Source organism: Ambystoma mexicanum, chromosome 6q (assembly GCF_040938575.1).
Source record: "Ambystoma mexicanum isolate Mex_15411 chromosome 6q, UKY_AmexF1_1, whole genome shotgun sequence".
Taxonomy (NCBI): Eukaryota; Metazoa; Chordata; class Amphibia; order Caudata; family Ambystomatidae; genus Ambystoma; species Ambystoma mexicanum.
In genome coordinates, this window is record NC_090937.1 from 978,341,636 (window position 1) to 978,366,355 (window position 24,720).

Consider the following 24,720-nt stretch of genomic DNA (forward strand, 5'->3'; position numbering starts at 1 on the left):
AACAAATGTGTTGAACAGGGATGTTAGCCGAGGGGCGAGAACCCCTTGAAATGTGTTGTAAAATATGGCTGGATACCCGTCTGACCCAGGGGCTTTGCTGAGGGGCAATGATTTGATTGTCGCTCTCACCTTCTCTTCTGCACTTGCCCTTTCCAGGGCCTCTTGTTGGCTCTGAGTTAAGCGCTTTAACAGGCAGGATTTCAGAAACGCCCTATGGAGCTCGCCATCTGGGTGTTCGGATGTGTACAGGGTGGTGAAGAATCGCGAGAACGCATGTATGATTTCTTATGTTTGCATAGTTTCTTACCCCCCCCTGAACTTGTATGCGCCGGATCACGCCTGCCGCCTCCCTCCTTCTAACCTGCTGGGCTTCATGTGTAACATACTCAACTGCCCTTTGATGTGTCTGTACTCTCTCATTGTCTGGGCCCCCTTATCCGTCTCCATCTTCTCCATCACCTTCCTCAGGCGATCCTCTAGGCCGCTTAGAAGGGCTCTCTCTTGTTTGGCTTGTAGGGCTTGCTTTGCTATCAAAAAGGCCCGCAAGGTTGCCATGAAGGCGTCCCACACCACCGCTTCCTGGATCTCTGCTTGCCTATTGTCCGCAAAAAAATCGTGCATCTCTTTGCTTAATTCGTCACAAATTACCACGTCCTTTAGGAGGTGGCAGGGGAACTGCCATCACCACAGCCCCGAATCCCCTCTATCCGAGTCCAGCTCCGTTTGCAGTGGAGCATGATCGGATAGCGTAATCGGCCCCACCTCTCCATCTCGGATGTGCCCTAGGAGGGTAACTGACGCCCACATATAGTTGATCTGAGAGAATGTTCTATGGACGTGGGAGTAGAAAGTGTACTCCCTGGATTCCCCTTTGAGCTTATACCACACGTCCACTATAGCGAGTTTCTCCACATGGTCCTCCAACCCACCAGACGGAGTGCCCCTCGCTTGCGACACGCCCACTTCTGTCCGTGAGGGTACGCTAGGCCAAGTTGAAATCCCCAGTCACTATTAAGGGGCCCCTCACAAAGCCATCTAACCTCTCCATTACCCCTCTTAAAAACCCATCCTGGCCCACATTGGGCATGTATTTCATAGCTACCGTAATGGGCCTAACCCCCCAAAGCGGGTACATGAATAGGAATCTCCCCTCTTTGTCTTCCTTAACCTCCTTAATCAAAACCCCCGGACTATGTCTGAACGCAATTATGGCCCCTCTCCTTTTGGCCCTATTGTTAGCCTGGATGATATGTGGATGCCGCCTAAGTTTGAATCTTTGTCTGTCTTGCAGGGTTTGTACTTTTTTACCAAATCTAATGGTTCGCATGAACCATTAGATCTAAAAATGCTACCACCAAAGGTTCGACACCAAAGGTTCGATCCTTTGGTTGTAGCATTGTAAAAAAAAGAAACAGGGGCTGTGGGGTGACCCCCGCATCGCCCCGCTCACTATACTTTACTGTACAGTGAGTGAGGGTTGCAAGGGGAACCCCTGCAGCCTTGCGTAAAAAATAAAATGAAAATAAAAGAAGGAAAGGACCCTGCGGTGCCAGTTCCCGATCATGGAAGTGAAAGGGAACTGGTGCCGCAGGGACCCAGCGTGAAGAAGAAGGTAAGTGGGGTTTGTTTATGTTGGGGGTGTGGGTGAGGGGGTGTCATGGGTGTGTTGTGGGTGTGTTATGGGTGTGGGTGGGGGTGTGGGTATGTACATGTGTTCGCACGAGAAAGGTGCAAACGTTTCGTAGTTTGCACCTTTCTCATGCAAACCATCCGGCCGCGGCAAAATCAGCCGCGGTCGGATCACGTAGATCCGCCTTGCAGGCAAATATGCGTTTCTTGAAGTGCCACTACTTCTGGTTTGTCACGTGGAGGAAATTCTCAAGTTTCAGCCTCTTGATGGGTGTGTTTAGCCCTCTTATGTTGAGTGAAAGGATGTGGACCCCCCTGAGATTACCCATAGCTGTCGATTCCCGTGAATATGGCCTGTACCTGTGAGCCCCCCTCATGCCCTACTCCCCTCCCCTTCTTCCCCCTCTGGATAGATTCGGCTCTCCCTCCCCTTGACGGCACTCCATCTCGGGTTGCCGAGTCTCCTTCCAACTCCGGAGATTAACTAAGCAGGAAGGGCACCTCTGCCACTCTCCCGATTCCAATTGACAATACCATCCTCCCTGCCTCCCGGTAGACCTCCCCTTTTGAGTTGTACATATGAACTCTCTAATTGGGAGCTTAGTTCATACATTGGCCGACATGGCCAGGGTTACCTTTTTAGGTTGGTGCCTTAGATCTGAACCCCTCGGGTCCCCGTAGAGTAGTCTGCCTCATGTTGGAGCCCTTTACTTTCTCCCACGCCCCAGGCCTCGCCCTGTGGTTTTCCCCCTTCGCTTGACAATCCTGCCCTGTGTTAGTGTCTTCCTACCCCTCGATTTTGAGGATCCTAAGTCCCTCCACCAATGTGGAGATGCAGTGTTGCCGGTCCTCCCACCTGAAGACCAACCCAAAGGGATAGGCACACCTGTACCTCGTCTGAGCTTCCCTATGCTTCTCCTTTTGGTCGGGCATAACTTTGTCGAGCTCCTGATAAAGTTCAATGGGGCAACCATTTACCTTTATTGGCAGCGCTTTCCTTGCCGCCTGCAGAATTCTTTCTTTCTGGTCGTAACGTTGCGCGGCCATCACCACCTCTCTGGGCCTGGCACCTGGCTCTACCTGCGGCGGTCCCACCCGATGGATTCTATCGATTATTACTCCCCCTGTTTCTTCCAGGTCCAACAGATCCTTGAACACCAGTTGCATAGTTTCCCGCAGCTCAAAGTCAGGAACACTCTCAGGCAGCCCTTTCACCCTAATATTCGATCCCCTCGAGCGGTTCTCTACATCTTCGGCTTGTAGCTCGAGGTTGTGCATTGCCACTGCCAGTTGCTCCGCTAGCGCATCAATTTTCTTGGTGTCCTCTGACAGTTCCTGTATCTGGTCCTTATTCGTGGACACTCTGCCCCCCAGCTCTGCCACTTCTTTCTTGACTTCTTGGACTGACTGGGCAAGTTTGGCGCAGATTCGGCCGAACTGGCTTTGCAGAGTGGCAGTCATCTGATTGCTGAAGGTTTTAAAGCATTGTTGGGGTATCTCACTTGTGATTTGTTGGCCTGGAGCCACTGGGGGGGGCATCTCCGGCATCTGATTTTCCATCTCTTTCAGCCCCTTTTCAACAGGGTTGTTCCCCTGTCTCCTCCACATGCCAGGTAGCGTCCCCTCTTGCTTCTTCGTGCCTTTGGAGACTATTGTGCCTTCCCTAGGTTCCTTGGGCCTCTTACGTGACATTCCTTGGTGGCCCTGGCCGCAGGTAGGTTAACTCCGTAACTGAACTCGTCACCAGACCCCACCAGTAGAAGCTCAGGATTCCCCCTTCTCCACTTGCCTTTAGCGATGACTTACTGGCAGGAATCTCTCCTCTACCTCAAATGCCCACCAGCACCAGGTGTGCCAGCCCGATTAGCTGACTCTGTATGACCCAACTGGGTCTTCGAAGGGGGCCCGATAGCTTTGCCCACCAAGGGGCCCTGAATCCTTACTTGGGTGCAGGTCACCACTCCTCCTATCAGCTGATTTGGGATGCCTACATTAGGCTATGTTCATCATGGATGGCCGCCCTCCAACGGTATCCCCGACTGCCCTCCTTCTGTCCTCTTTGTTTCACCCCCCCAAATGACTTCCCGAGCTCCTGTTGAGCGGCCCCCTGCAGGGATTGCCCTTGGCTCTGATGTGATGACCTTCCCTGTTGTCTGCTGGCCCCAGGGCGCCATCTCCTCCTTTTATGCTGGGCCCCTTTGCGTCACCAGGCGCACCAAGATGCCAGCCCCCCAGTCTATCAAGTCTATTGCAGAAGAATGGTGGGGGATACACCCCCTCTCCCGACCCCGGCCTGGATGGATCACCCGCCGTCCCCTCTTCTTACCCGGCTGTGCTGAGCTCATCTCGCCGTGAGGCCCTGTTAAGCTGTTGCGGCTCAATGATGAAAATGGGGGAGGGCCGGCCCGACACCACTCAGCCGGCTCCCTGGGCCCCAAACGTGGCCACCCCGGACCTCAGGGATTCAAATCCGGGCCCATCGATGTCGATGTCCCAAGAGCTCTGGCCAGTTACCGCTCCGATGAGTGGCGTGAGGGAAGCACACCCGCAGATCACTCGCCCTCGTTTGCTGTCTTTCACGCTGCGTCAGTGGCTCCCCGAGCCCTCCGCTGCTCCAGACGTTTGCACAGCGGGTGCGTCCTCTCGGTCTGCAGACACCCGACGCCTCACCCCAATCCTCTAAAGGGGGGCCAGAGGGCTCCCCCGAGCGAATTGCTATCTTCGCGCACGAGGCGGCGCCACCAGGGCTGCAGGCCAAGCTCAATTCCCGCAGCTGCACCCGCTGCTTTCACATCGCTGCAACGGCTATTCCTGACGGGAATCCTGCTTCAGCAGTCATTTCAGTTCCCATGACGGCGACCCTCTTGGAATCCAGTAAGTCACTTATGAAGACATGAAAGAGCATAAATACGGATTTAACATGCCCATGTATAGGATTGAGACATGTTTGAGTTATTTTTCTGTTGTATTTAAGACAGATAAAGGTTTATATATTGGGGTAAAATTAAATGACAAAATAAAGTATGATGATTTTTATTTTTTGTTATTAGATAAAGGCACAACATTTTTATTAAGAATGTATTGATTAAATGAGAATTAATGTATTATGGTATGTTTAATAAGGATGGCTATATGAGGAGCATTGATAAAATCAAAAAGGGTTATTATAAAGGATTTATATTGTTTTTGTATATTTTTGAAAGGATTTTCGATCCAGAAGTATGGGGTCATGTTCAGTATGATGTTCAGTATGAACAAAATGTTGACGATCGCCGCCTTCGCCATTAGGAGGATTGTCAGTGTATTAATGAGATGTCTTTATGACGTTAGTTATTGAATATGTATTATTCGCCATGAAGGAAAAGCCTAAAGGTGCGTTGACATCTCAGAAGGCTCTGCTTATGGGGTGGTTATATTGCGTGTAGTGATTAAAAAGATTGAGTGTAGAGTAATGAACCCTGTCTTGTTTGTATTTAAATCACCAGCAGAGGGTGACCACTCATATGATTGAGTTGGGAACTTTATCCCAAAGGTGAAGGGAAATGCATTGATAGCCGAGGAATGTCCTTTTATTTGAAGAGTCGTTTAGAATTGATGAATGGGTAAGGATATAGGGGATCAACTTGGGTAAAGCACATTGCCAACTGAGAGTTTGAAGGAGTATCCAGTGTATGACTACGTCTCACTTTTCAGCACAAACTGCAGAATTGGTGGCGCTGATTGTCACGCTCGACAAGTATGCAGACCAGGAAGTAATGGTGTACAGTGTCTCCGCCTTTGTGATGTCGACGGTGCATGTAGGGTTAGCACATTGGAAAAAGGGAAGGGCCACCTCTAAGAGGGCAGCTCTGAGCTGCGGCACGTATTCTTATTGGACAGACTCCTTAGAGCACTACAACTGCCAATAGTAATTGCAGTTGTAACATGCACAGTTTACATTAAACAGGTAGATTTTAGTTTATATGGAAATTAGAAAAGCAGAAAAGAAAGGGAATGTGTTGTATGTATTGAAGTAGGTATGTTAGTTGAAATGTTTAGAAGTGGATGGAAGTATGATAATGTTGAGTATGTTGAATTATTGTGATAAATGTTTACATTTTAAATGAATAAAGACTTAAGGAGAAGTGCCTCAAGATAAGAAAGACTTGTGGACGTGTTCTTTAAACCCCTCTAAAGTATTGCGGCGACAAGACAGTACTGGTAAACCAGTGATGCCTGAAGCCTTATTAAGGGTGGCGTTGGAATGAGCTACACTACCTGTGTAGGTCATTAGAAAAAAGCAAATAAACTCACTGCAGCGAGTGCAAAAGTCTGTGGCTACTTAAGATTGTTGCTCAGGAAAGGCACACATTTTCAATGGACAAGGTCACCAGCGGGCGAATAAGGTCTGTAAGAGGACTTAATAGCTTGCTTAAGGAAGAGAATAGAGAAATTAAAAAGACCCTGAAGAAAGGTAGCATTGCCTATCACCGGCATTATATGCTTTAAGAAATTGAATGGGTTTAGGGAAACCATCTCGTTTCATGCAAGAGTGACAAAGAGGCGAATAAGGATATTTCTCACACCTCTATATAGGATTAGGAGTGATGCCCAGCAAACAATATAATTGCTAGGAAAGGAGATATGTGTGTCTTTTTATGTGTATTACTTCAAGTATTTCTGTCATTTCAGCTTCACTCAAGTGACAAGGGTGTGGGGCAGTGCAGAACACAGAAGGAGATGTTGCAACAACTGAAGATGCAGAGTTTCGTATTTCCAAACTTTTTCCCGGAAATCCGATCATAGACTCACAAACTTTGTTGAAAAAGTGGCATGATTGCTCAAGTAGCCCCTTTATAGTGAAGGACAGTATACCGTCTGCAGTCACGGTGTAAGGCAGACGTGCTTGGCAATTCCTTGCTATAATGTAAAGATCCAGGTTGAAGAACCCACAGCACACCCACACCCATCGGAAGCAAGCATTGGAAGCAAGCATCGGGGAAGAACCACAGCACATGAAGGATAAATCCATGGTGAAGAAGAAGGAAGCAGAAGCAGTCGAGCAAAGGCAAAGAGTTCATTGAACTGTGGCTTATTTCAAGACACTCTTTTAGTTACTAAAAATAGGGAAGATATTGGTTCCTGAGCCACAAGAGATTGTTGACATTGGACTGAGGCACATTTAAGCCTTGAGTAAACAGAAGAGTATGCCAGATTTGGAATTCTTGTTCGACAATTGGAAAAGAGAGCAATATCCTGATCCCTTCCAAAGGCGGACCCTTGCAGATAGTGCCGTTGGAAAAATCAAAGTTGTGCTTCAGAAACAATAGCACAAGAAAAGTTGGAGAGAATAAGAACTGTGGTCAAATCTTTAGTGTTCCAGGAATGAAACAGTCATAATTATGGATCATCATTGGGCTTGTGGATTCAAAGCATATATGAAATTGCCCAAAGACTGGGAAGAATATGCACACTGGTGAATGTTCATGTTCCTGCATTGGTGATTCCTAAAAGTGACCTGAATATTGACAGTTTCCCAAACGAAGATGCTCATCTAAGGAAGAAGAGATCTTTAGAACTGGTTCATCGAATAAAGAAGGAGAACTATTTATCTGCCAAGTCAATAGAAGCTTTTGACTCTATCCTGTATGAGCACAGACTGTTCAGCCAGACGTCATCAGTGTTCACAATAATTTTCCTGCCGTGTATCCAGGTTGGAACAAATACTAAATGGTTACAGATACCCAGATGGGAATTGCTGCAGACAATCAACACTACCATAAAGGGATTCAATGCTATAAAGGAAGAACTGAGAGCCATACCCCTGATGACTCTTCAGAACAGATACGTCCTAGACATTATCACAGCTATGGATGGAGGTGTTTGTGCAAAAATCGGAGAATCATGGTGCACATTCAAACCTTCTCACGACAATGAGAATGGCACATTGACTGAGGCCATGGAAATGCTAACGAAGCTACATGTCCAGATGACAGACGAAGTAGAAGATATTGCTGATGACATCTGGTTTGGAACACTTTTTTCTTGGGTTCCACAGTGGCTGGCAGACATGTTCAAGTTCCTTGAAGCCATGATCGTTTTAATATTTTCGGGATCTGTGTGATCAAGATAATAATCACACAATGCAAGAAGACAGCAAAGAAAGCCATAGGGATGAAGATCATGATCGATGTTGAATAAGGATGGAAGGCCAGAGATCTAACAGATGAAGAGATCAGAGACTTTGTGGAGGCCAGTATCCATGCACCTGAGGGAACGAAGTTTCTGTATCCAAAGAACCATAAGAGGTAGGTGGGAAGATGGATCTATTGCAGTCCAAGTGGACAGTGCATGCTCATGAATTGGAATAAAGATGAGCATGTGAAATCAGCTGGATGCCTGAAAGAGTCATAAAGATATGGGTCCCAAATAAACAATTCTTCAGCAAAGGATATCTAGAGATGAAGACTGAGGGGAGAGTGGTTGATGAATCGCCCAGAGGGGGGAGTGTAGAGGAGCTAAGTACCCCCACCTCAACCATCTCGCCCACGGCACCTGTAAGTTGGATGCCGGAGTGTGAAACACGTGCAGTACCAGTGAAAATACTGATACCAAGGAGAATCTGGGAAGCAAGGTTCCATTGAGGAAACCATATTTTCATACGAGACAATACGATGGTCATCTGAATGAAATTCCAGAAGAAGCAGGACAGTTGAATCATGAAGAAGAATGCTGACGTCATCACCATCACCGTCATACAGAGCAAATCTGACGTATAGGGAAGAGATGCAGAGAATAGAGAATGTAGACAATTCTACAGGGCATCAAGAAAGTATCAAGATGAAGAAACCTATGCTGCAGACATAATGAAGAGATCAAGCTATTTCACATGTTTACACATCCAAGGAAACACAAACAGATGAAGTATTCTTAAAGGCTACCTCGGTAGTGAATAGATTGTGGCATGCGCCAACATGAACATATATATATATATATTTATATATATATATATATATAAGTCAGTAGAAGATGGATGTTTCCACCACATACAATAGCAGTGCTGATGAAATGAAGGAAGGCCGCTTTTTCCAGTTTCCAAGTGTGGTGCAATTAGAAAACAAGTGAATCAACAAGGGTGAAACTCAGAAAGGCAAGGTTGGATGAGCCAAGAAGCCATGGTCGTATCAAACTGGGATGAATAGACATTAGATACAAATTATGTGAAAGAACGAAACTCCTGTTCAGAAGGCATGGACAAAAACAAGAAGATGTCAGAGGTCTATTAAGGAATAGTGTTTTAATACACTGAAAGCTCAAATTCGTGGTCTCTAGTCACGTTGGGAGGAGAAGTTGAATGAGCATGATGGTCACACCTACGCACGAGGGCAGAGTGTGCTTTCACTCCCCTGGATTCCCTGGAGCAAAGAACATGTTCAAGACTGAGTTCAAAGACTTAATTGACAGTGGACGACTGAGGTTATGATGGATGGATATGCTAATTGGTGGGAAGCTCTGACAAGCTCATCTGCACCTGGACTTTCAGCCTGCGTACCACCTTGTTAGGCAGAAACCTGTGCAGTTCCCTTAGGGACCACTGCAAACGGCTTAAGACTACAGGTGTTGGCAGTAAACCCAATTGGTAGCAGTCTGTACCACCCAGATTTACCTGGTAGCTGTGGCTGAGCAGCCAGACTTCTCTCAAGAAGAGTTAGACAGTATGTAGAGTAAACAAGGGAGGTACCAAATACAGTAGCACAAGCAAACACTGACCAGAGCTTTGGTATCAAAGTATATAATTATTTATTTAAAGACACACTTATAGAAACACTCCAGCACTATTATTGTAAGCAAGTTCAAAACACAGTCACTATTAATATATATACATCCCTTATTCCTTATTAGACAAGTCTTAGTTAACACCACTTATTTTCAGACAGAGGTGAGCGCTTAACTAAAGGTGGCACTCTAATAAGTTATCAAAAAAGGGAGGGAAAAGGCAGAAATTAGAAAAGCACACAACACTAATACTTTAGAAGCACCCAGCAAGGCAGGAAAGTCAAAGTCTACTTGTGAGCAAAGGGTTAAGAGGCCAGGTTCCCTCTCAGAGAGAACAGAGCACCAATGCGCCTAAGATCACACAGTTTAAGAGGCTTGAAAAGTCTTGCAGAGAGTTCAGAAAGAAATTAGTTCAGCTCAGAAAAGTTCAGTTAGCCAGCCTAGGTCCAACCCAAGTGGTAAATTGAGGATTTAAGAGACACCCCACACAGACCGTTGCGAGGGAGGCCAGGTGGACACAGTACCTTGAAAGTGGAGAGGATCCTCCAGCGGGGGCAGTTGTTCCTGGCAGCGGGTGCAAGCCACGGCGTCATCCAGAGGAAGAGATGATCTCGACGTGGAGGAAAGCTGAAGGTCGTTGCACTGCCAGGGAAGAAACCAGCCGCGGAGTTCTCCGGTTAAAAGGTACTACCCTTTTATTTGCGGTAGTGGTAAAACATGGTATCCCGGTTGCCGGGGTGCTTGGCACAGGCAAGGCGGCCACGAGATGATCCGGGAAGGCGAAGAGGCGGGCAAACTGGTTATCCCCACCAGTCAAAGGAAGAAGACTCTTCAGGATGAAGATCTCCTCTGTCATTGGAAGAAGTGGTGAGGAGGTTCAGCAGGGCTCCACCGGTGGTGTCGTCATTGCAGGTCGGCTCAGCTTCTCCCTCTTCGGATTCTTTGGTCCTGTGGCGACTTCTGAAGTTCCAGTCCCCAAAGCCCTGCTTTTATGCAGAAAACCCCCATTCATCAGTCCTAGCTGTCACTCAAACATGCTATGTGGTGAGCCGGGCGGCTCACCACTGGGCCAATCACACAAGAGTGCGACTTGAGTTGCTGGGGCAACTCAGTCCAGGGTGCCTAAACCCCCCTCCCACACATCCTGTAGACCCAGACAGAGTGGCACCACTTTTGGAGGCTTCTGTGGAGAAGCCCGCCAAAAAGTGGAACAGAGGGCTCGACTTGGGTTGGAGTTACAGAGGCGAACACAAACGCCATTTTAAAACCGAGTCCTGGCAAAAAGACCCAACCGGGGAATAAATATTAAATAAATAACCCGGCGGTATCTTTAACATTGCACCAAAAAGTGGTGCGTTTAAAATGAATGGGAAAATAACCACTGCCACTGGCCAGAAACTCGACGAGGGGGGACTGCACAGTGCCCCCTCGAAAAACAGACCCAGGGGCAATCTAATTACGCCTACCAGTACTTCCACACTACGATGGTTTGTACTGGTTCTGTTCTCAATTTAAGACTAGTAAAGTTAATGGTGACTTTACATGCCCTGGGAGACAGTAGTCAGTCCCAGGGTATGGAGTCTGTGTTTGGGGGGTCACTATGACACCCCTGTGTTACTGCACTGAGGGTGCTGTGTAACACACTTACCAAAAACCACATGAAACCCTATGGAGTAAAAGACCCCATAGCCCATTAAACACATTTCAAAGTCAAAGGATATCTCAAATCATGTGTAAGAGTGGGAGAAAAAGAGTCTCACTCTTAGCAGGAGAAAAAAATAAACCACAAAAATCCAGCAAAGCTGCTGGGGGACTCACTAGGTTTGGGAAATTAGCCTTAACAGAGAATTCTCCCTAACACCGCCAACGTAGGTTGGGAGGGTACTGACGGAGGTTGGAAAGTAACCAATGATAGAGGACTGCATGATCAAGAATCCTATAGTTGGGTAGCCAATTAGACGTCATATATTTAATGACGTTCATAGTGACATATTTTAGGGGAAGGGCTTAGTTGCCCCACCTGATGTTAAGAAACAAATCATTTTCTTCCACTGCCCTACACAATTATGGATTGTATACCTAGATGATCCTTGTAGAATCTATCACACTCACCATTAGGTTTTTGTAGTTTGCCATGTAGGATGACGTTAGTAATACGCAGGTTAAAGTCATCTATGATGATTATTTACTATAAAAATGTAATTTGTTATGAAATGCTTTGAGAAGTCTTGAGAGAGATCATGATGAGGGATGTCTGTTGATATCAGTTGTACTCCCTGTTTTAGATAATTGATATTATAACAGTATCTTTGCCAACTACCTGAGTTGCTTCTATTATTGATGTTTGAGTAAACTCTAAGTCCACTGTCCATCTCTAAGGTGTTGCTAACCCATCTTAAAGGGCTGAGAAGGAACCTTAGTTCATTTTCCTTCCAGCTTTTCCCCAGAATGAGTGGGAAAATATACAAAAGAGCATTCTGCAACCTCAGGACAGGGCATCCACCCCACCCTCCCGGCCATAGGATAGTTGAATCTCGAACAATATAGTGAGACCTGGTGATTCAAGAAGCACGCAAAAAGATTCATCAAGGGGATCCCATATCTTCAGCATATCTCCTTGCATACCTTGCTCCAAAGGCAATAGCCCAAGCAGAAGGATAGCACCTGACTTATGTGATCTACTGCTGAAGCGGACAGCTGGAAGGGACAAAATGTGATCCACATCCCACCGCACCAATTGAGCTGAAAGTAAACCAAACAAGTGGGATCTGGTCCACACCCCACCTATTGATGTAGACCTCGGGGACCATGTTGTTCGATAGGACCAACAATGGCCAACCTGACCCAAGGGGCTGAAAGCAGAGCTGTTACCACAATGTAAAGCTCTTTCCAAGTGGAAGGATGAGGAACCTGATTGGCTGCACACTTACCATGAGCTGCAAGGTGACCCTAGGTCACTCTCAACCCCTTTCCACTGGCATCAGTGGGGTTATAATAGACAGGTGGTTCCCACATCAGTGCCTTCCCCAGATAACCCTTCTTCAATCACCACTGAAGCTGTTGACAAATGTATCCTGTGTCCAAGATCATATGATCGAAGTTCAAAGAGCTCTGATCACAATATTATGGGACGTGGGATGCCATCAACATGATATGCACACTGCCTCTTGGACGTGTTGATAAGATGGACACTTGAAATATAAACTATATTGCAAAAACACATGTTATCCAATGGACAGAAAAACGTATCCCTAAGGGCAGCTGATCAAAATGTGTGATTTAATGAATAACCAGCACTAGTAAGGATTTGCTGTCCAGCAACAGAGGGTGGTTCAGTTGAGCACAAGGGGTGGGCTTACACTCTATATAACTAGCTGCAAAGGCATCAGTGACACACAGATCCCAGAGAGAGCCACGGGCCGCCTTCCTGAAAATGCTAGATAGGGCAGGGCTGGAAGCCTAGATTATTTACAAGTTGGAGTGCCTGGTGAAGAGAAAGGAGGCAGCTATTTTAAAATATGGGTCATGACAATAGTACTGTCTATTGACCTAGAATTGGCACTTGGACAATTATTCCATATGTTTGTACTTGTTTCAATATTTGGATAGCTAAACTAAATTACAGAGCTGCTTTGATGAGAAAAAGCAGGGAGCTTTCAACTGCCTTCACAAAATGTGCTCATTGGCCTACAACTCTGCACTTTGGCAAAAGTCCAAAAGGTAAACTGTAATTCTTTGACTGTTTAAATATTTTGGGGACTGAAATAAGCTTTTTTTCTCATTTTTGAAACACATTTTTCTTTTCCAGCCTTACACCGTTTAGAAAAGCATCCATGTGCAGGTGGCAAACTGTGTTTAACGTGATACTGAGTTTTGTTGCTGCACACAGTACCACCCTCTGCTGCACTTTGTATTTATTTGGTCAGCACAGAGGACGGAAAATAGAATAGTTGCAGGGGGATTTAAATGCTTTGCGTATAACATGTTTAACCCATGGCTTAGATTACTTATAGGTTGTTCTTAATTAACTACTTTGGACTACTCTGGACCTTTGACAGATTATTGTAACCCTTTGCACCTGTCCTCTGGATTGCCAATACTGATAGCACTACTGTGAGTATCATTTTTAGTGTTGCTGTGCTGCAATGGCTACATCACATTGCTGATTGGTAGTAAGGTGCTTTAATATTTAAGAAGTGAATAGAAGAGTAGGCTGCTAGTACTCTATTCAGCTACCTTATTGCTAATTCTGGGAACGGCTTATTGTTTGACTGTGCTGTTTGTATGTGTGTATATCATCCCTGCAAGAGAATAAATGTACATACATGCTAAACAGGAGAGTGAGAGAATTCTTAGCGTGCTTCCTTTTATGAGTCCCACTATACACGAGACTCTATACTGCAAGTGTAAATACTTTTTGGTTTAATGATAAAACTGTGCAGGGAAGATATCGATAACGTCTAATGTTTATCTCTAACACACGGATAATGGTTCTTTGATACTTTAGAGGTATACTTGCAAGAACATTGCATCCAATAGTAAGCCTGTCAGGTGCTGAGGGGTAGTGGATTCCCTTGCACTAAGTGCAGAGATTCAAATCTCTCCAGAGCCTTGCATTGGGTACATCACTATCCTATGCCACAAGACCTGCCACAGCCGCAGGTGGACATTTAGACCATCTTTGTGGTGGAGGGTCTGACATGCAGGTTATGAGGTAAACCATAGCTAGGTTTGGGGATATCTCCTATATTCCTTTGCAGAGGCAGCTTTAGAGGGTGAGATTGAGGCATGGCCAGTTACTTTTCATGCGGAACTGATCGTGTTAAGGCATTCAGGAACTGAATGACATTCTTCATGAGCTGTGTATAACTTGAGGTACATTTTGTTCCATCTGCATAGAGATGGAAACTGAGGTAGATTTATAGTAGGTTGGCAAGAGGTCTGACTTGGATGTTGAAAAGAATCATGGAGGAGTGAGGAGACACCACAGTAAAAAGTGCAGTTGAATGAAGTGCAATAGCTAATTTAGTGGTGTACAAGTGTTCCAAAAGAAAATAACTGAACCCAAGCAAGTTTTCATTCTTGATGTTGCTGATTGAGGAAAGCCTGATAGCAGGTTACGATGACCAACGATTTAGAGTACCACAGAGAGGTCCAGAAGGATAAAGGTTCTAGGTATTCAGATGTCTCTGACTGTTAGAAGGTGATTGAAGATGTGGCTGGGGGTGGTTGCACTCCTTATGACTGGCCAGAAGCTAGAGTGCCTCATGCTGATCGCAATTGACTGGCAAACCATGCTGCCACTCTATCCTTCTTTAGCAGAAATGATAACAGAAAGGGTAAGCCCACTATTCCTTCCTGTCACTCCTTTAGGAACTTTCCCTTGGAACCACTAGAACAAAGTCTTGCAATGCTAGTATCCCAACCAACCCCAACATTGATCCCTTATTGTCAATCTTCAAAAGAAAACATGAAGGAACTGGTAGACATGCTGCCCTGAAACAAAATCACACCAGGGTTAAACACTTCACCCCATGGTATGCCCAAGACTTCTATGACAATAAACACATCTGAACACAAGTTTAACTCTGGTCAAAACAGACGCGCAAAGATCTCCACACCTTAAAGTTGTTTTACAGTACTCGTCAGACATATACCACTTAATCTGAAGCTGAATCTAACTCCACAAGGATTAGGATAGTCACTAACAGAATTAAACCCCACTTTGTGTCAGTGAAACACTGTTCTTTTTTGTTGAATTATTTGTATTGATAATTTCATGATCAGATATATAAATTGATGAATATACATATTGATAACAGATAATCAATAACATGGAAGATTTTATCAAATGTAATATAATACTACAGAATAAATATCAAAACTGTGTATAGTTTAGAATAAATTATTCGATTGAGAATATAAAATGATTTAAATTGATAATGTTAAGTATGGGAGATATGACTCACCGGGGGAGACACACTGGACAAACTAAGGGAAGCAATAGGAAATAAGAGGAGGGAGAATGCAATGTAACCAAAAGTCAAGTATAATTCTACGTTAAATATGCAGTACAAATACTCCATTTGTTGTTAAAAATGTGTAAATCCCTGCAGTATAATGCATACATTTTCTCAATTCTGTGAAAAGAGCAGATAGAGTTCCACCAAAGATTATAATACAGTTTCTGAGCAGTTTTCCAGTTTGAAGCAATAAAGTGAAAAGCAACATAGATAAAAAAGCAGAACAAATCTGGAGATTGTATAGAGATCATATAATAGTTAATCAAAACACCAACCATAAGATTGTCTCTTCCCCACCCTGTACAACATCTTCACACAACCCCTCTTCCTCATCCTCGACTACGCCGACGACACTCAGATCCTCCTCACTCTCACAGGTAACTATGACACCGACTCCCTGACCCTCAACAACCTCTACAACACCATCCAAGCCTGGATGGCAGACAACGGACTATGCCTCAACTCTGACAAGACGGAACTCCTCCTGGTAGGTTCCCCCGACACGCTAAAAAATCTAGATGCCCAATTCAGCCACTTCACCATTGACTCCATTAAAATCCCGGTCTCCGATTCTGTCAAAACTCTGGGAGTCTACCTGGACTCCAGCCTATCCATGGATAGACAAGTCAACGCAATAGCATCCGCAGCTGCATATCATGCCAAACTTATCAACGCAATCAGACCCTTTCTCTCCAAAGAGAATTGCACCAACATAGCCAGAGCCATCACCGGCTCTAGGCTAGACTACTGCAACGTACTCTTTCTAGGAACCTCCAACAAAAACTTAGAGAGACTACAAGTAATACAGAACAATGCTCTCCGTGCAGCCCAAGGCATTGCTAAAAGAGAACACATCTCTGAAGCCAGAAAACTAGCCCACTGGCTCCCAATAAAGGAAAGGATCGTATTCAAAGCCCTAACACTGACCCACAAGTGCATTCACTTCACTGCTCCAGCATACCTCTCTCAAAGGATCCACCCTGTCTCCACTACCAGGCCAACCAGATCACCGTACACCAACATGCTCTCTGTGCCACTAGTAAAAAGAGTAAAAGCGGGCGGATCCAGCTTCCCCTATCTCACGCCCACTCATTGGAATGCCCTACCTCCCACTATCCGTGGTGAGGACTCCCTCACCACCTTCCGCAAAACTTTGAAAACTACCCTCTTCACATAAGACCTGACACATCAGCACGAATACTTATCATATATGTTGTAATATACGACCAAATGCAATATTTGTAACAACAGTATGATTTCCTGTAGTATTCATAATGTGTCAACAATCACTATCATGTGTACCATGTAACTAAGCTATTGCAAGTAACAGCGCCTCAATGCCACTGGGCTGCTTGCGCGCTATATAAATATAAATAAATAAATAAATTACCCATAGTTAATGGTTGCTGAAAAGGAAATATGTGCTGCATACATTTCCACATTTCTTCAGAGTAAATGTAAACATATTTACATTTGAAAATGGAATCAATTAAATCTGCAAGTGGGGATTGACAAGACCAGTATAAATTAGGAGTAGTTATAGACATTTTTGATATTCTGCCTGGTGTTAGATAGACTCTATGCAAGATAAAATAGTGTGACTGCATGAGATTAGCTGTCACTGATGAAGCAATAGATTGATTCCAAAATGTTACCCAAATGTCTGGTGAAGGTTGTAGATTCCAGTCTAATTCCTATTGTTTACAAATGTTATAATTAAATGGATCATCTCCTTTGGGTTGCTTGAGAATTGAGTATAGTTTAGATGCTTTGGTGGATGGGGAGTGCATTAATAGATCTATGAATTTAGATGGCTATTTTTGGTTGTAAGCTGTGCTTACTCTTGCTTCTTACAACCAAATCTTGCACAGCAATTTTTGTGCCATGGTAATACCGGAGATGGTGCTGTCGGGCAATATGGAGTAACACATGGAATCATTTGTCAAGGAGGTGTTGCAAAATCTCCTACTTTCCTCCCAGTTTATGGTGGAGAGAGCCCAGCGGATATCAGGTCAGGTGCCGAGACCAGTCCCGAGCCCTCGCCCGGTCATTATGACAGTGCTTAACTACCGTGACTGAGACACCATCCTGCGAAAAGCCTGTGACCATCCTTCTTCCAAGACTTTACTCCATCTATACAAAAGGCTAGGCTCTCCTTTCTGGTGCCAAGCGTAGGCTACGTGAAAAGCAGATACAGTATGCAAAGTTGTACCCATCAAAACTGAGAATTGTGCACAACAATAAAACCCTTTTTTTATGCATCCCGCTGAAGTTGTTGCTTTTGCAGACCCTCTGACAACACCCTGCGATGGTCTGGGGGGTCTCTGGACTGGGCCCTCTAACTGTTATTTGTTCTGTGCCGTTAACAGGAGGTGTACTGCTTTATGATCCCCACTGGATCGGGTTCTTTTGTGGCTTGAAACAGCCAGTTACTGTAACTAAATGGCCCATTTGCTCCGTATAATGTTGAAATAGGTCATCTCCCTCGCAGGGTGGAGCTGATGGGGTTTTGGGCGGGCTAGGTTGTAGTTTCAGGCACCCCCGGGTAGTTGTCCGTTAGTTAAATGTTGTTGGTGTTAGGGTTGGGAGGGGGGGTCAACACTGCTAGGGGTTGTTGGGCAGTGTGGGAGAGGGTGGTTTTGGGCATAGAGTGCCGAAGAACGATGGGTGTTCAAATGGGGTTGTGAGAGACGGGAGGGATGTTGAGGGAGTGGTTTGATTAACAAAAAGATTCACATAATCTCATGAACTGCTGGCACAAACCGAAATGCTAGAGTTCTCAAGAGGAATGGCAGATTGTACCATCTTAAGATGGAATGTACAGGGTTAAATAACCAGAGGAAATCTAGGAAGGTGATTAATTACTGTGAGAGACATGGGGCCAGGGTGATCATGTTGCAGGAAACCCACTTGATGGGGAGAGCTAACGATGGGGTTGCTAAATCCTGGGGTTCCATCAAATACTACACCTCGTATTCTAATTACTCGGCTGGGGTTATGACATTGATTCAAAAGGCAATACGGTTTCACCTGCTGGTGGTTGACCCAGGGGGTAGATGTGTTATTGTGTCTGGAAGTTGGGCTCATGTTTTGGTGACATTTTTGAATATTTATGGGCCTAATGTAGACAATCACGGCTTCTTTGCATCCCTACTCTCTAGCTGCTACAAGTATGTGCATACATATTGTCTGGGAAGGGGATTTGAATGTTATTTTGGAGACGTCGTTGGACAGACCAGCTGGGAGTGCCCGCCCGGCCTCTCAAGATGCAGTCCAAGTAGGGGGGAGTCTGGTAGAGCTGGGCCTGGTGGATGAGTGGCGGGTTTTGCACCCAGGGCTGTGGGAGTTCTCTTTATACTTGTCTGCCCACGGTACCTCATCCAGGCTGGACTATATTTGTGGAGCTCCGTACTTAATGAGGATGGCGAAGGATTGTACATTACTCCCAAGAACGCTTTTAGATCATTCCCCGGTCCTGTGGTCTTTGGAACTGGGGAGGAAGATGGTATCCAGACCTGAGTGGAGATGTGAAGCAGTAGCCCTGGCAGACATAGAGTTTCGCAGTGATCTGGCCGAGGTGGTGCAAGTATATTTGAAAGAGAATGAAGGGCCCCTGAGGGCCCCTCGGATGTGGAAACAAGGCACAGTCACCACACACGAATAGATACGCCAAACACGAGGTTCTGTTCCCAAAATCTAGGGTTTATTGCAATACAAAATAGTCCCAGTTGGCCAAGTGGTCCCACACCCCGCGACGTGTGTCTAACAGACCTCGGGGGACGGGGGGACGCAAGAGAGTGCGAGACGTACATCAGTTACATATATACAAACGGATCACCTTACAATCAGCAATGACACAGTATGACACATTCAATGCCGCCCTCAATTCATTTCCCTTTGAATTAGAGGCGATGATTGACCATCGTGACAAATATGACACCTTAGACCGCCATATTTAGTAACAGTTTGCAATCTCCAGTTTTACAGACACCATTCTTTGTTTGCGAGAACACAGCGTTTCTGTTTTTCATGGGCAAGCTGTGCAAAGGAGACTGGCACATATCAGGCCTCACTATCTCTAAGTTTCGATTCTCGCTCTAGAAGTCAGCCCCCTCTCCGGGGCCTCACTGGGCTCAGAAAGGGGGGCTGTAAAGAAGATCATAATTCAACTCTTTAAATGCTAGTTTTGTACATTGCTATTCTTTCAGGAGACTCGCTGGCATTCGTGTACTGATTAAATGCCTTGCTCCCTGCCTTCAAGGATACGTGAGGGAGGGAATCAGGCATTTCTGTCTGGCTCTCCAGTGTAATGTTTCAATATGTTTCTTAGCCTTGGACCATTGAAGCGAAATAATATCTACAGCAAAGCAGTTTTACATGAGGCAAAGTGGCAACGTTAAAGAGAGCAGAGCGAGAAAACAAAATGGCGATTCTGGGCATCTTAAAATGGCTCCACTCTAGTTGAACTAATAGCTACGTAATAACTAATGACTAATGAATATATATTCTTACACTGTAAATGAGGCGGTTGGTCTTCGGCCAATCAATTATCATTCATTTCCGACCCTCAAGGGGTGTTTGGTTTTTCTGGACTGACAAGAATGTGGGCTCTGTTAATTCAATGTCATCCGTCTGGGAGGCATTTAAAGTTGTCTTGCGTGGGAGGTGTATGTCCCTGGAAATTGGTATGCTGAAAACAATTAGGAGTCAACTATCGAGCCTGGAAGGGGAGCTTCAGTTAATTGAAGCTACGCTGGCTGTTGACGACGATGCCAAGACCAGGGATGACATGAAGATAAAACTGGCCAGGTTCAAAGACCTTGCCGAACAGGAGGTTAAATATCTGACATGGCTGGTAATGGCCAGGAGGTATGGCGAGGGGTGTAGACCGGGAAACTGCTAGCTGCCATCTTACGTATGGAGACAGGGGCCCCGGATATAGTGGCGATACCCAGGCCGGGTGGGGTAATGATAATGGCATCGTGGGATATATTGGATGCCTTTGGGCCTTATTTTAAAGATATTTACGTGTCTAGGGGAGACATGGAGGCCGGGGATCTTGCCGAATATCTAGTTTATGCAGAGTTGCCTAGACTTGGCCCAGAGGCAAGACAAACTCTGACAAAGCCAATCACTGTAGATGATATTTTGGCAGCTGTGCAGGTTCTGCCCTCGGCTAAAGCACCCGGGTCGGATGGGATAGTCATGGAGTATTACAAGGAGATGGGGCCAGAGGTGGCTAAACATATGGTGGCGGTTTGGGAGGAGGCAATGGGAGTGAGTCGGCTGACCCCCTCGCTATGTGAAGTAGTGATAATCCTGCTTTTGAAGAATGGGAAAGACCCCCTAGAGTGTGCATCGTACCGTCCGATTTCTCTTTTAAATTTAAATTTGGATACAAAGAATTTTGCGAAAGTCCTGGCGGATAGGCTGCTCCCATTTGTCTCAGGTCTGGTGCATGTGGATCAATCCGGTATTAATCCGGTGAGGTGAACGACATTACATCTTCACAGATTCTTTTCCCTATTGGCTCAGATTGATCCTAAGGTACGCGCTGTTGCGGCTCTTCTGGATATGGAAAAGGCCTTCAACTCTGTTGAATGGGGCTTCTCTTCTAGATATTGAGGGTTGTAGGTATCCTGACATACTTTCTCTCAGCAGTGAAGCTACTATATTCAGGCATGTCAGCGAGGATAGGTCTGTTCGGGAAGCTCTTGGAGCCATTTTCCCTGGGTAGGGGTACAAAGCAGGGCTGCCCGCTCTCCCCACTCCTTTTTGCTTTAGCAATAGATCCACTGGCGTCCAGACTGTGGAAGTTTCATATTAACCGTGAGTTAGCACTAGTGGTTACGAGGGACTTGGTGTCTCTATATGCTGATGACACAATACTTTATTTTAAAGACCCCTGGACGAACTTGCACTATTTGGCACACAAAGTGGTAGAGTTTGGGAGGTATTCGGGCCTCTGGGTGAACTGGTCTAAATCAATAATATTCCCTTTAACTGCGGTAACAGAGAAACCTGAGAAGCTGGAAGGTTTTAAATGGGAACAAGTCTCTGTCAAATACTTGCGTGTGAAGGTTAGTAGGGAGCCTCAGTCTCTCCTGGCAAAGAATCACCTAGCGTACTTGGAGGTCCTGAGGAAGAAGGTGGACGATGGTGCACACTACCCTTATCGCTGTTGGGGAGGGTCGCTATTGCTAAAATGTTGGTGGTCCCTAAAATATTGTATATGTTCCAGAAAATCACAGTGTGTCCTGGAGTGTCCTTCTTCAGTAATCTGAGGTCCCTAATGGTTAGACTAGCATGGCACCGCAGGCCCCCTAGGATTGGGTGGAATAAACTTGTTCTCCCATGCAACCAAGGTGGCATAGGAGCACAAGAAATGGAGTTACATTTTGTTGCAGCCCAATTACATTTTGCTTCATTTTGGATGCCGGGTTTGCCACTGTACCCCCATGCCCATATTGAAAAATGTTCTGTGCGACCGCATGCCATCCAGGGGGTTATGGTTTCAAGGAAGGTAGCAGATAACTGAACATTTTACCAGTCACATGCATGGAACAGGGCTCTTTGGAGACTGGGGGTTGAGATCCCATTTGACCCAGGGCTTCATCTCTGGAGGATTGAGTGGCTTGGCCCCACTTGTGATGAGGTGTTGGAGAGCGAATGCATGGGGCAGGTGATAGGCACAATGAGGGATTTATATCCAAATGGGGAGTTTGTGTCCGTGGAGCAGTTTGTTGCTAAAATAAGGGGGGCTTAATTAGACAGCTGCAGTACTTCCGCATTAGGACCACTTTTAAAGCATGGTCCACTACTTTCCCGGCTCTCCCCCACCCCTCCCACTTTTGAAGTATCTTCTTCATTCAGCATCTGCCAAGCGTGTGGTATCCACCATTTACAAAATTATTCAACAGGACTCCTGCAAAGGGATGTTGAAGTGTAGAGGGCAGTGGGAGGGGGATGCTGTTGCCCTATTTACAGATAAACATTGGGCTATGCTGTGCTTGATGTCTCACAATGGAGCGTTCAATACTGGCTTACAACTAATTCAATCGAACACTCCTCATGGGGTGTACCTGGCGCCAGCTCATCATGCTTTGTTTGACACATGTAAAAGTGATGAGTGCCCAAGATGTCAGAGGCTGGCCACAGACTTTCTTCACATATTGTGGTGCTATCCTCAACTGGGCGAGTTCTTTAGGGAGGTGACGAGTACTGTTACCAAGGTATTGAACAACAATGTACCATGCAATTTGTTATGCTACGTGTTTGGGTGGCTGCTGGAGGTCCCGGCCTCAAGCAGGAAACTGTTGGCTACAAGCATGATAGTGGCTAAGAAATGTATATTGACACGGTGGACCAGCTACTCTCCCCTGAATGCTCGTACATGCCTCGATAGTCTGACCAAGGCAAGTGAACTTGATAAGGACTACGGACTGCTTGGTGGCCCCGGGTTGAGACCCAAAGACACATGGGTCCCCCTGATATCTCACTGGCACAGTGTCCGAAACCGGATGCTGAGATATCATTCACCTAATAGGGCTGCATAAATAATAATGCTTGTCATCTCAACACCATTCCTGTATTAGTATACTACAATGAGAACTTGCACTGACCCATGTATCTGTTGGTAAAAGCTGTGTATATGTGACGTGAATCTGATTTTAATAAACAAAGTTTAAAAAAAAGAGAAAAAGTGAAAGAAATATATTTTGATATAAGGAGGCCTAAATATTAAATGAAAGATGTGCACCATTTCATACCATATATAGGGATCAGAGGGAAGATTTCAGATTGATCAAAATGTAATTTATATCCAGAAAATGTGGAGAATTTATCGATAATATTCATAAATAAAGGAATGGATGATGAGGGTTCAGAAATATATAAAAAAATATATCATCAGCATAGGCAGAATATTTGATCGAAATATCTTTTATAGCAATTCCTTTAATATGATCATTATAATTAATGCTTTGAAAAAAGGGCTCCAAAATCAGAATAAATAATAATGGGGAAAATGGACATCCTTGTCTGGTACAACGTGTAATAGGGAATGATTGAGAGAAATTACTATTAATAAAAACTTGAATAGAGGGTGAAGAATAGAGAAGTTTAATAAATTTAGCAAAGCTAGAGCTAAAACCATGCCATTTCAAAGATTCCAACATAAAAGTTCATGAGACACGATCAACATCTTTCTCGTCATCAAGTGTAAGAAGGATAAGAGGATCTGAAGACTTTTGAACATAAGAGAGGACATTAAAAAGAGGTTTGAATAAGCAAATCCGCCTTTAATGAAGCCTGATTGATCTAAATTGATTAGTTTGGGCATTACCTGTTCAAATCTGTTGGCAATTACTTACGTGAAAAGTTTAGATTCACAATTAATAAGGGAAATGGGGTGATCATTCTTGACATAGGAGGGATGTTTATCCTGTTTCAGACACAGAATAAAAAAAAAATCCCAGACACAGAATTAAAAGAAAACCCAAACTATGACCCTGAGAAGAGGAATAATCAAATAATTGAAGAAGTTTGGGGGAAAGAGCTCTGAAAAAGAATGATAAAAAAATAATAGAATACCCACCTGGGCCAAGAGCCTTGACAATCCTAAAATTAAGAATAGCTTTTGATTTCTTGTTAAGAAATGGAAGGGTCCAAAAAGGATAGATCTACTGGATTGTATATAATTTTCTTATTTGTTTGGAGAAAGTTGTCATTATCAATGGCATAAGTGGACTTAGAAAGATCAGAGTAAAAATCATAAAAATAGCTATTAATTTGATTAGCATTAGTGACTAATGCCTTGTTGATTAATAATAGAGGTAATAATAGTTTTGTATTTCTTCTTTTTAAGGTATGAAGCTAATAATTTACTGGCTTTATTAGATCCTCCATAATATTTGGCTTCAGTTCTCAATCAAGAGGAACAGGCTCTGCTGGAGCATAATTTATTAAATGCAACGTGTTTAGCTAAAAGGGATTTAAATGTAGTATCTGGGGTTATTAAAGTATAATGATTCCAATAATGTAATTGATCTAAGTAATTCGTTTGAGATTTTATCATTTTCTTTTTAGAAACAACATATTGTACTGTAAAGCCACGCAAAGTTGCTTTGAATGCATCCCAATTGTTCTGTACAGAAGTGTCTTGTGGTTTGCCATTAATAAAAAACTCAGTACAAAATGTTTGGATTTGTTGAAGAAAAGTGGGATCATTTAATAAGAACAAATTAAATCTCTATCTGGAAGAGAAGCTAGGTTGAAGATCCCACTCGAGGACAGTGAAAACTGGGGTATGGTC